Source organism: Saimiri boliviensis, chromosome 10 (genome assembly GCF_048565385.1).
Source record: "Saimiri boliviensis isolate mSaiBol1 chromosome 10, mSaiBol1.pri, whole genome shotgun sequence".
NCBI lineage: Eukaryota > Metazoa > Chordata > Mammalia > Primates > Cebidae > Saimiri > Saimiri boliviensis.
In genome coordinates, this window is record NC_133458.1 from 54,039,554 (window position 1) to 54,050,587 (window position 11,034).

Here is an 11,034-nt window from a genome sequence, read left to right on the forward strand (position 1 = left end):
TAAAGAAAACGAAGAATAGTCTCTTCCACAGCAACTTCCTCAGCATTTCAAAAAGCAATCAGGGACTTTTTGTTGTTGTTGTTAAGAGTGGTCTTCTAGGCTTCAAGCAGCAACAGATTTTCTCTTCTTCATGACTTCGAAAGTTGTCAGTTTGCATTTATCAGAAGTGCAAAGGTATACTGAAATGAAAAACAGGACATTTAGAATTAAGGAAAGTCTGGATCATTTAGTGTTGTGATTCCAGGTGACATCCTGCAGCCATTACAAGTGCCACTTATGCTGTCAGGTATCTTAAAGGTACCAAGTATCCAACAATAACATGTTCCCTGGAGCTTTTTAAACATCCAGCTCGGATCTGCAGGCTCCTGCACACCCTGGAAGATAGGAAGAGGAGAGGTGTAACAGACAAGGGTACCTGTGCTTTACTCTACATGGAGAGAAAGTGCTGGAGTGAAAGTCTGGCCCTGGAGGTGCAAGAAGGTGCCCTATTGTGCTGCTTCTGCCTGATAGAGCCTTTAGGGGCCAAGGGTGTGGTTTTTGCATCCCTGTGGAGTTGATTCAGGCTGACCTCAATTGCATGAAGGACCTCTACACAATGAGTACAGATTGGGGTACTTGATAAATCTTTGTGGTATGGATTTTGCTATTCAAAACAACCTGGAAATTGTCAGGAAGCTCACGTTATTAATGGGTGGAAACAACGTGGAAACTGAGAGGATGCTAGTCAGTAAGGAAGAAATATAGTAAAGGGGGTATGCAGTTAATGGAAAGCTGACAAACATGGGGACTGTGAAGATGTGTCCTTCACTCGAAACATCTCTTTTTTCAGGCAGTGCCTATTTTCTGGTCAGTAGGGAGGACGTGGGGTATATGCTTGAGGATGAAAACATTTAAAAGTTTATGGAGTGGGCCCAAGACACATACAACGAGTACCTCTGGGCCACTGTCCCAAGGATTCCTCAAGTCCCCAGCTCATTATCCTGAAGCCATAAGTACAACTTGTCTGATATGCACGCAGTTTCTAGGTTTGTCAACGGCAATACTTTGAGGCACTCCTTACCCACCTGCCAAAGGGTCCATTTGCTCTCAGTGTGCATTTTCGGAGCTGGCACTTTGAGCTGGATGCTGCGCAAGCACTACTTGTTTGCCAATAAGCCTGACATGGACATTGACCTCTTTGCCATCTAGTGTTTAGATAAGCATCTGAGACATAAAGCTTTGGAGGCTTTAAAACACTGGCCACTACAGGCAATTTTAGGAATAAGAAGAAGAATGCACAAAATTGACACTATCTGGTTCCTCTTCCTTGTCAATAAACATCAGGAAAATTGTATAGGGCCCTCTTTGGAGCAAGGACTCTAAGTCTTCATGTCAGAGGAGCTGCCTGGTTCCTGCAGAGCACAACTGGCTGAAAAGGTTAAGAGCATTAAATATTCGTCTAAGCCGGGCGCGGTGGCTCAAGCCTGTAATCCCAGCACTTTGGGAGGCTGAGGCGGGTGGATCACGAGGTCGAGAGATCGAGACCATCCTGGTCAACATGGTGAAACCCCGTCTCTACTAAAAATACAAAAGACTAGCTGGGCGTGGTGGCGCATGCCTGTAATCCCAGCTACTCAGGAGGCTGAGGCAGGAGAATTGCCTGAACCCAGGAGGCGGAGGTTGCGGTGAGCCGAGATCGTGCCATTGCACTCCAGACTGGGTAAGAAGAGCAAAACTCCGTCTCAAAAATAAATAAATAAATAAATAAATAAATAAATAAATAAATATTCGTCTAGAGTTAATGTGAGGGGGAAGTATAATAAAAGTAGCTGTGAAGCCAGGGCAGGTAGCAAGGCATTCTGAAGAGAACAGGCTGAGGCAGCTAGAGAAGAGGCTGACACAAAACAATCAGCCTGTGGAAAGAGCTCAGGGGCTGGATACAGCGGCTCACCCTTGCAGTATAAGCACTTTGGGAGGATGAGGCAGGAGGACTGCTTGACCCCAGAAGTTCTAGACCAGCCTGGGCAACACAGGGAGACCCTATCTCTACAAAAAATAATTGTAAAAAACTAAGCGGACAAGGTGATGCATGCCTGTAGTCCCAGCTACTCAGGAGGCTGAGGTGAGAGGATCACTTGAGCCCAGCAGGTTGAGATCTCAGTGAGCAGTGATCATGCCATGCACTCCAGCCTGGGTGACAGAGACCCTGTCTTAAAAAAGAAAAGAAAAATGCCGGGCGCGGTGGCTCAAGCCTGTAATCCCAGCACTTTGGGAGGCCGAGGCGGGTGGATCACGAGGTCAAGAAATCGAGACCATCCTGGTCAATATGGTGAAATCCTGTCTCTACTAAAAATACAAAAAAGTAGCTGGGCATGGTGGCACATGCCTGTAATCCGAGCTACTCAGGAGGCTGAGGCAGGAGAATTGCCTGAACCCACGAGGCGCAGGTTGCGGTGAGCCGAGATCGCGCCATTGCACTGCAGCCTGGGTAACAAGAGCGAAACTCCGTCTCAAAACAAACAAACAAACAAACAAAAAAGAAAAGAAAAATAAAAAGAGCTTAGGGACTTAACAAAATTAGAAGATTTCACCTGTGCCAAAATTAGAGAATTGTAAATATGACAATTTTCCTGGTATGAATAAATTTATAGCAACAAATAATCATAAAGATACAATATATTTCATATATTTGTTAAAAATAGAGATTTGATTTTACTCTAAATAATCCTTTTAAATAATTTCTTTTCTGCTACAACAGTGTGCTATGTAGTGTGTCTCTATATGTCATCTTAGCTTAAAATGGGCTTGATTTAACAGTAAGGAATTTTTTAATTAAAAAAAATTTGAACTAACAATTGTCATGGTTAGTCTCATTTTAAAGTTAGTTCATGTTGAACTTTTCTGGACTATTTATGCATTGATTGTTTTAGCATGCATTTACAGAATGTCTGCCGTATGCTAGGCATTATAGGAAGTGCTGAGGGAAAAAGACAAAGAAGACACAGACCTTCCCTCTAGAAGGTCTCAGTCTAGAGAAAGACAGACAATTGCGTTATAGAGCAATGATGAAGCAAGATTTAGAGTAAGACGAAGAATGCAATGGTGTATGCAACAGAATATGCAGCAGACACATTGGCTTAATACCAAACTGGAGGAGTAGGTACAATTCAAGAAAGGAGACGGTGGCTGAGTAACGGATGAATAAGAGTTTCCCACATGAAGAAATGAGGAAAGTCAGTCCAAGAAAGAGGTGCAGTATCTGCAGAGTTATGAAAGTGTGATGACAAAGCAAGGTGAGTTTAGGGAAGTAAAACTGGTTCAGCATGATGAAGAAGTTATATTGGGCCGGCACGGTGGCTCATGCCTATAATCCCAGCACTTTGGGAGGCCAAGGCAGGCGGATCACCTGAGGTCAGAAGTTTGAAACCAGCCTGGGCAACCTAGTGAAACCCAGTCTCTACCAAAAATACAAAAATTATTCCTGTGTGGTGGTGAATGACTATAGTCTCAGCTATTTGGGAGGCTAAGGCACAAGACTTGCTTGAACCCAGGAGGCAGAGGTTGCAGTGAGCCGAGATCACACCACTGCACTCCATCCTGGGTGAAAGAGTGAGACTCCACCTCAAAAAAAAAAAAAAAAAATTATATTGGAGCAAGGAAGCATGCTGGCAGATAAGGCTGAACAGGAGGGCAGATGTCAGATGGTAAAGAACCTTTTATGTCATGCTAAAGGTTTGAATTTTGTTCTGAAGGCAATGGAAATTAACTAAAGGTGTTTTAACAGAAGGAGGCCATGATCAGATTTGTGTTTTAGAAGGTCAATTTGTTGGCAGACTAGAGAATCAATATTGGAAACAGGGAAATCAGTTAACAAGCTGGTGCAGAAACAGGTAAGAAATCACAATGGCCAGGACTTTCTGCTCATGGTCATTATAAACGCTTGTGAAAATGTTTAATCTCCTTCACTGGAGTAACATTCAGATTAAAATAAATAATACTTATTCTTATTTTTGAGTCCTAACATTTTAAGTTGAACTCTTCCCACCCTTTTGAAAGAAAAAGATTCTGATAGTCTTGTCTCAATATTCAGCACATCTTTTTCCGAATCATAAAATCACCATTTGTTAAGAAGGTAACAAAAAAAATGGGGATGTGGTTCTTTAAAGTTACAGCAATTTCACATATTGGCACCACAATCTACTACACCTGTTCATACACCCACCTCCTGTCATTATTAATAGTCTTTTGCTTTTTCAATTTTCCATCCAAACCTGATTTTTTTTTTTTAAAAAAAAAAGGGTGACCACCAAATTGGATGAGTCACTTTTACAGTCAATTCTTATGGTTAGTAGAATTTCAGTTCTCAGTTTTATTTTTAAATAGTACAAGTTATCCTAAGGGTCCAAAAAATGTAGTTGAGTAGTATCATCAACCTTCTTAAGCATAACAGAAGAAGGCAAGGGAATTTTAATGCAGTACGAATTCAAATTTAGGACTTGAGTTGTGTACTATGATAGGTGTGATTTGAAGTAAAATGTAGTCACGAATGTCAATTTGCATAAGTTTGAATCAAATGGGAAAGGCACAACTCAACAGACAGTATGAAGAGAAGTTGTAAACGATACAGCATTAGTGGGATACTTCTGCAAGTTTACGAAGTTCCTTATCAAGATATGTTTAGGTATGCTTTTAACTTAAACCTTTAGTTTTCTCCATATGCCTTGAATTTAATGCTAAATTACTGTTGTCATAATAAATATTTATAAGTCTATTACCAGTGTGGCACTTCATGGTAAAACTAAGAAATGATGAGAAATAGAGTTTGGAAAATTCCTCACTCCCCTAACTTCATAAGGAGAGATTCAGAATTTCCAAGACAGAAATTTGGGCCTTGGTTTATATAATAGATGAGTTCCTGTAATTTGAATATACAGAAAAACCCCTGGAGATTATTTTGCTCAACCCCCTAATATTGAGGAAGTGAGGACTAGAGAATTCTCTGATGCAATCAGTGTGACAAAAGTTATTGGTAACTCCCTAGAATTGGGGACAGAGGTCTTCCCAAGTCTTCCCAAGCACCCCTGCCTGTTTTTTCCATGATCTTACCACTAACAAAGTTAAACCAGAGAATTCCTCCTAGAGAAAGAATTTTGTTTTTAAAGTTAATAATCAGCCTCTAAATTATACTATATTTTATATAAATTGTGACAATAATACCTCTATTTAGGATATCCATGAGAAAATGTATTCAAGCAATTTATTCATCAAATTTGAAATAAAAGGGTTTGGAGGTTGTGTGGAGACATAACCTGAATTGATCAAAAGAGTTAAACTAAAAACAATTTGGAAGAATTTTTTTTTTTTTTTTGTAAATAGCAATGAGACTAAGCTTATCATGTCTTGCTCATAGACATTAGAGATTCCATTTTAATAACTGAATGGGGGTAATGGGTAATCAATCAGACGTCTAAGGTGAGTTGTTCTATTTCACCCTGCCTCAAAAGGGTCTAAAGCCCAGTCACTTCTAATTTGCGATTTTGGAAGTTCTAATTTGGTATTACTTAATTATTAAAAATTTCCAGCAAAAGTAAAGTGGAAGCCTCACAGTAAACTGCACCTGAGGCTTCCAGTGGAGCCCCAAACCAAAACATTCTCTGTCTCATCTTCTTCCATCATCATGGACTGTAAAAAGAAGTGGGGAGATCATCATGCTAAGGACATGACATACAAGAGTCCTCGGACTTATTCAGAGTCTTGGTCTCCACACTTAATATTCAATTAAAATAGGAAACATTTGGCTGCTCAGTGGCATTCATTTTCACATGGGCTGGGTGGGGCCCCTCATGCCAAGGGAAGTCTAAGCCAGAAAACAATTACTCAAGCCCTTGTGGGTAGGCCATTATTATCCAAGAATCAGGCTATTCATTAAAGAAAAACTTGCCTTCTGAGTCCTAGTCACACTAAAAATCCCTTTCATTAAAGTGGTGATGACTCCTCATCAATAAGGGAAGGGAACTGACATTCGCACACCTGCAGTATGTTTTACATGTTTCCTCATTCTCACAATAGCGCTGTCAGACATGTAATACCAAACCTGGCAAATGAAAAAACAAATTCTGAGAAAGGAAGAAAGTGACTCCAGGTCACTTTCATAAGACGGATCTGTCTGAACTCTAGATCAGAAGATTGATCTGTCTGAACTCAGAGTTCAAGTCCATTCCACCATGCTCTGCTCTTTACCTAATCTAACAAGGGCCAGAGAATCCCAAAACCTCCATTCAGAGTGAAGATATATTGTAAAATCCCATATCCTTTAGGTGTGAAGACAGTTGACCTTGCTATGATGCCATATTATGCCCTCTGCATTTTATCTGCAAAATTTGCTGGCTATCTTGACTTCAAAGAGCCAGAATACATTTTCTAGCTATGATTCACTCACTCTAGGGTGGGAGCTTAAGAAATGCAATTTGATGATGGTGGGAACATTTGCTTCACAGCCATCCAACAAACCTAATCCCAGTTTCATTGTATTAAGATTGTCAGGTGCCAAAAGTAGTGTCGACAAGGGGCCAAGGCAGATGCTATAACAAATTAACAAGGGATGCTGCAGGCCAGGAAAGAGTTGTAAGTGTTTAAGGCATATGTTCAAGTTATCTAACCTTGTTGGCTAAAAACAGGCTGTCCAAAAGTAAAAAGCCATGGAGACAAGACAGCTGAGCTCCCAGCAGTATCTGGCTTTGTCATCAGTAGCTTCACGGCTCTCTGGCTAAGCATTTGGGCTGGCTTTCCCATGCAATAGAATCATGTAAGATGGAACATTAGGTCATGTCCAGTTTACTAGAGCCAGTCAAGTGTGTTCCACATTTAGAAAAAGAGGAAGAATCTCTGAGCCCCGCCCCCTTAAAAGGCCCCAGAACAGCCATCCTAGGGTCAATTAGAATGACAATGTCTTGTTTTCATTTACCCTACATACACTAGGAAACTGTCTCTAGCACTGCATAGGCTTATAGGCTTATTTTTATATTACTCAACTTGGAATAATAACAGGGTATTTTTTCATCATAGTCACAAAGGTAAATATTACAGACCTGCGTAATTGTGAAGATTCATATACATTAGGTACATTTTATCAGAGGGAATTACCTCCAAAATATGCCTACTATGAAATGCAATGGTGTATTAAAGGGTCTTCTGAATAAATGTGTTAAAATATAAATATGTAAAAACTGAGAAACTTTTACTAAAACCAAAGGATGTGTAAACAGCATTCTTAGATGGGGAAAAAAAAATGTTCACCATCACACTGATTATAAAAAAAAAAAAAAAAAGACATGCAAAACAAAATTGCAATGAGGTCTTTTTTTTTTTGCTTCTAATATTTAGAAAATTACAGTATTCAAAGCAGGAAATAGTACGATGAGAACAGGCTTTCTTATACTCAACTGATAAAAATATAAATTGCTGGCCAGGCACAGTAGCTCACACCTGTAATCCCAGCACTTTGGGAGGCCAACGCGGGTGGATCATGAGGTCAAAAGATAGAGACCATCCTGGCCAACATGGTGAAACCCTGTCTCTACTAAAAAAAATAAAAATGAAAAAACTAGCTGGGCATAGTGGCGCACACCTGTAGTCCCAGCTACTCAGGAGGCTGAGGCAGGAGAATTGTTTGAACCCTGTAGGCGGAGGTTGCAGTGAATCTAGTTCGTGCCACTGCACTCCAGCCTGGCACCTAGCGACACAGCAAGACTCTGTCTCAAAAAAAAAAATACATATATATATATATACATATACATATATAAATTGCTATGAGCTCTCCAGAAAGAAATTTACCAGTATATTTCAAAAGCCTTAAAATGTTCATACTGCCTCTGAAAGTACAACGATATTAGAAACTCTGGGTGGGTCCAAGCAACCTGTGTTTTAACAAACTATCCAAGTGATTTTGATGCACATTTGGGTTTGAGAATGATTGCTCTAGGACTCTCACCTAGTCCCATAGCTTAATGGCTATCTGCTATAGATTGATTGTTTATGTCCCCCCAAAATTTATATATTGAAACCTAATCCCCAATATGATGTTATTTAGACGTGGGAACTTCAGGAGGTGATTAGGTCATCACAGTGGAGCACTCATGGCACTAATCTCTTATAAAAGGGACCTCAGAAATGGGAGATTACAGTGAGAAGGCACAGTCTATGAACGAGGAGGCGGGCCCTCACTAGACACTAGATCTGCTGGTGCCTTGATCTTGGACTTCTCAGTCTCCAGAACTCTGAGAAATAGATTTCTGTCGATTATAAGCCAGGCAGTCTATGGTGTTCTTTTACAGCAGCATGAAAAGACTAAGATATCATCTCTAGGCCAAAGAATCCTAAATCAACATCTGTACCTCATATATTTTTTCTGAATTCCAGGCCCAAATAACCAACTACCTACTTGATATTTCCATTTTGATATGTAACAAATACTTCAAAATAAACATGTTTAACATTAAGTTCAGATATTTCTCCCTAAAATCTTCTATACCTCCAATGATCCCAATTTCCACAAAAGGCACTATCAATTCTGCTTAAGTCAGAAACCTCTGTGTTATCCTTGACTCCTTTTTCTTTTCTTTCACCTCATCCCTATAACCAATCAAGCACAGTCTCCTAAAGATTATATAGACCAAACTGTGTTATCCCAAAATTCATATATTGAAGTCCTAACCCCTAATATAACCCTATCAGTCATCTTTAGGATATCATATCATCAGGTCAAAGTGTGGGGCCCTAATCCCATAGGACTATGACCTTATAAGAGGAAGAGATCTCTCTGTCTCTCTTTTGCTTTCTCCCTGCCATGTGTAGACACAGCAAGAAGACATCTGAAAGCCAAGAAGAGAGCCCTCATCAAAGACTGACCCTGCCAGATGTTAATCTGGGACTTCCAGACTGGGAGAAAATGAATTTCTATTGTTTTGCCACCAGTCTATGGTATTTATTATGGCAGCCTAAGAAGACAAAGACAGATATCTATAAGCTATCCATTTCTGTTCATCTCTACTCCTACCATCCTATAGATGGAAACTTCACAGTTTCTTCTAGATCAGTCTCATACTCTTCAAATCATTCTCTATACCCAGCTAGAGGGATATCATCAAGTCAGGTTTCTGTTTAAAATCCTCCAGTGGCTTTCCATTGTCTTTCAAATACAGCCAAATACTTAACATAGATATGTCAGGATGATATAAGAAATATTAAGTGGTGGTCCGCAATCCCACTGTAGTACACACTGATCCCTTATCTCTCATCCTCTAAACACTTGCTGCTCTTGGTATTTGTATCACTTCACCAGCACTGTCTTGGTCAGCCTGCTCTTAGTTGGAAAATATATGGCTGCTATCCCCAGCCTACCTGGGTTTATCTTTACCTGTGAAACCGTGCTCAGGTCCAACTCTCAGGCACCGCATTCAGATCCTGTACTATAATCTTACTCAGTTAGTATACTGTCCAAATTTTTCGAATGTCTAGCTTGTTAATTTTTTGGCTTAAACTTAAAAGCCAAGAATTTAAAGTTTCTGTTCTTAGCTTTCTTTGCAACACTTTCTTTGCCTCTTAGAGAAAAGCATCCCTTGGCTTATAGCCCAAGTGGTGAAGGGTTGAAATTTTAAAAAGTTCTGGGATTAAAAACACATCAATTAGGGCTGGGCAAAGTGACTCATGCCTGTAATACCAGTGCTTTGGGAGGCTGAGGCAGGAGGATCACTTGAGGTCAGGAGTTCAAGACCAGCCTGAGCAACATAACAAGACTCTGTATCTACAAAAAATTTAAAAATTAACAATTCACAGTAGCAAAGACAGGGAATCAATCTTGGTGCCCATCCATAGTGGACTGGAGGATAAAAAATGTGGTACATGTATACTATGGAGTACTACACAGCCATAAACACACACACACACACACACACACACAACTGGCTGGGTGCAGGGGCTCACATCTATAATCCCAGCACTTTGGGAGGCTGAGGCGGGTAGATCACTTGAGGTCAGGAGTTCAAGACCAGCTTGGTCAACTTGGTGAAATCCCATCTCTACTAAAAATACAAAAATTAGCCAGGCGTGGTGGTGCATGCCTATAATCCCAGCTACTTGGGAGGCTGAGGCAGAAGAATCGCTTGAACCCAGGAGGTGGAGGTTGCAGTGAAGCAAGATTGTGCCACTGCACTCCAGCCTAGGTGACAGAGCAAGACTCCATGTCAAAAGAAAAAAAAAGGACAAAATCATGTTCTTTGCAGCAACATAGATTCAGTTGGAGGTCATTATCCTAAGTGAATTAATGCAGAAACAGAAAACTAAATACCATATGTTCTCACTCATATGTGAGAGCTAAACATTGGGTGTATATGGACATAAAGAGGGAAACAACAGATACTGGGGACTACAAGAGTGGGGAGGAAGAGGAGCAAGGGCTGAGAAACTACCTGTTGGGTACTATACTCACTACCTAAGTGATGTGTTCAATCATACTCCAAACTTCAGCATCATGCAATATACTCTTGTAAAAAACCTGTGCATGTACCCCTTGAACCTAAAAGTTGTAAAAAAAAAAAAAAAAAAAGAAGTACCAAAAAATTAGTTGGGCGTGGTGGTAGCCTGTAGTCTGAGCTACTTGGGAGGCTGAAGTGACAGGATTGCCTGAGCCTAGAAATGTGAGGCTGCAATGAGCTATGCGGTGAGCCACTGCACTTTAGCCTGGGTGATAGAGTGAGACTTGGTCTCTTAAAAAACCTATCAGTTAGCACTCTACAAATTACCTTAATGCATTGGCTAAAATATCCTATACTATCTGGCCTCTATGTAAAGCTCACCACTCTCTTCAGCTTTACTGGGGAAAAGCCATGTGTACTTTCACTTCCTTGATTAGACTGTGCTCTCTCCCACTTTTTGGCTTTCACACATACTGACCCATCTACCTGGAATACGTTTTTCTCCTTATCTCTGCCGGTTTACTCTCTGTCTCCACCTAAATATCATTTCCTTAGGAAGAACATCTTTGACCACATATATATA

At 40.4% G+C, this 11,034-nt stretch overlaps 1 pseudogene; it reads left to right on the plus strand.

Annotated features, from left to right (window-relative positions):
- The first annotated feature begins 431 nt into the window (after nt 1-431).
- On the plus strand, nt 432-1,362 carry LOC101050806 (beta-1,3-galactosyl-O-glycosyl-glycoprotein beta-1,6-N-acetylglucosaminyltransferase-like; annotated as a pseudogene).
- Nucleotides 1,363-11,034: the final 9,672 nt, after the last annotated feature.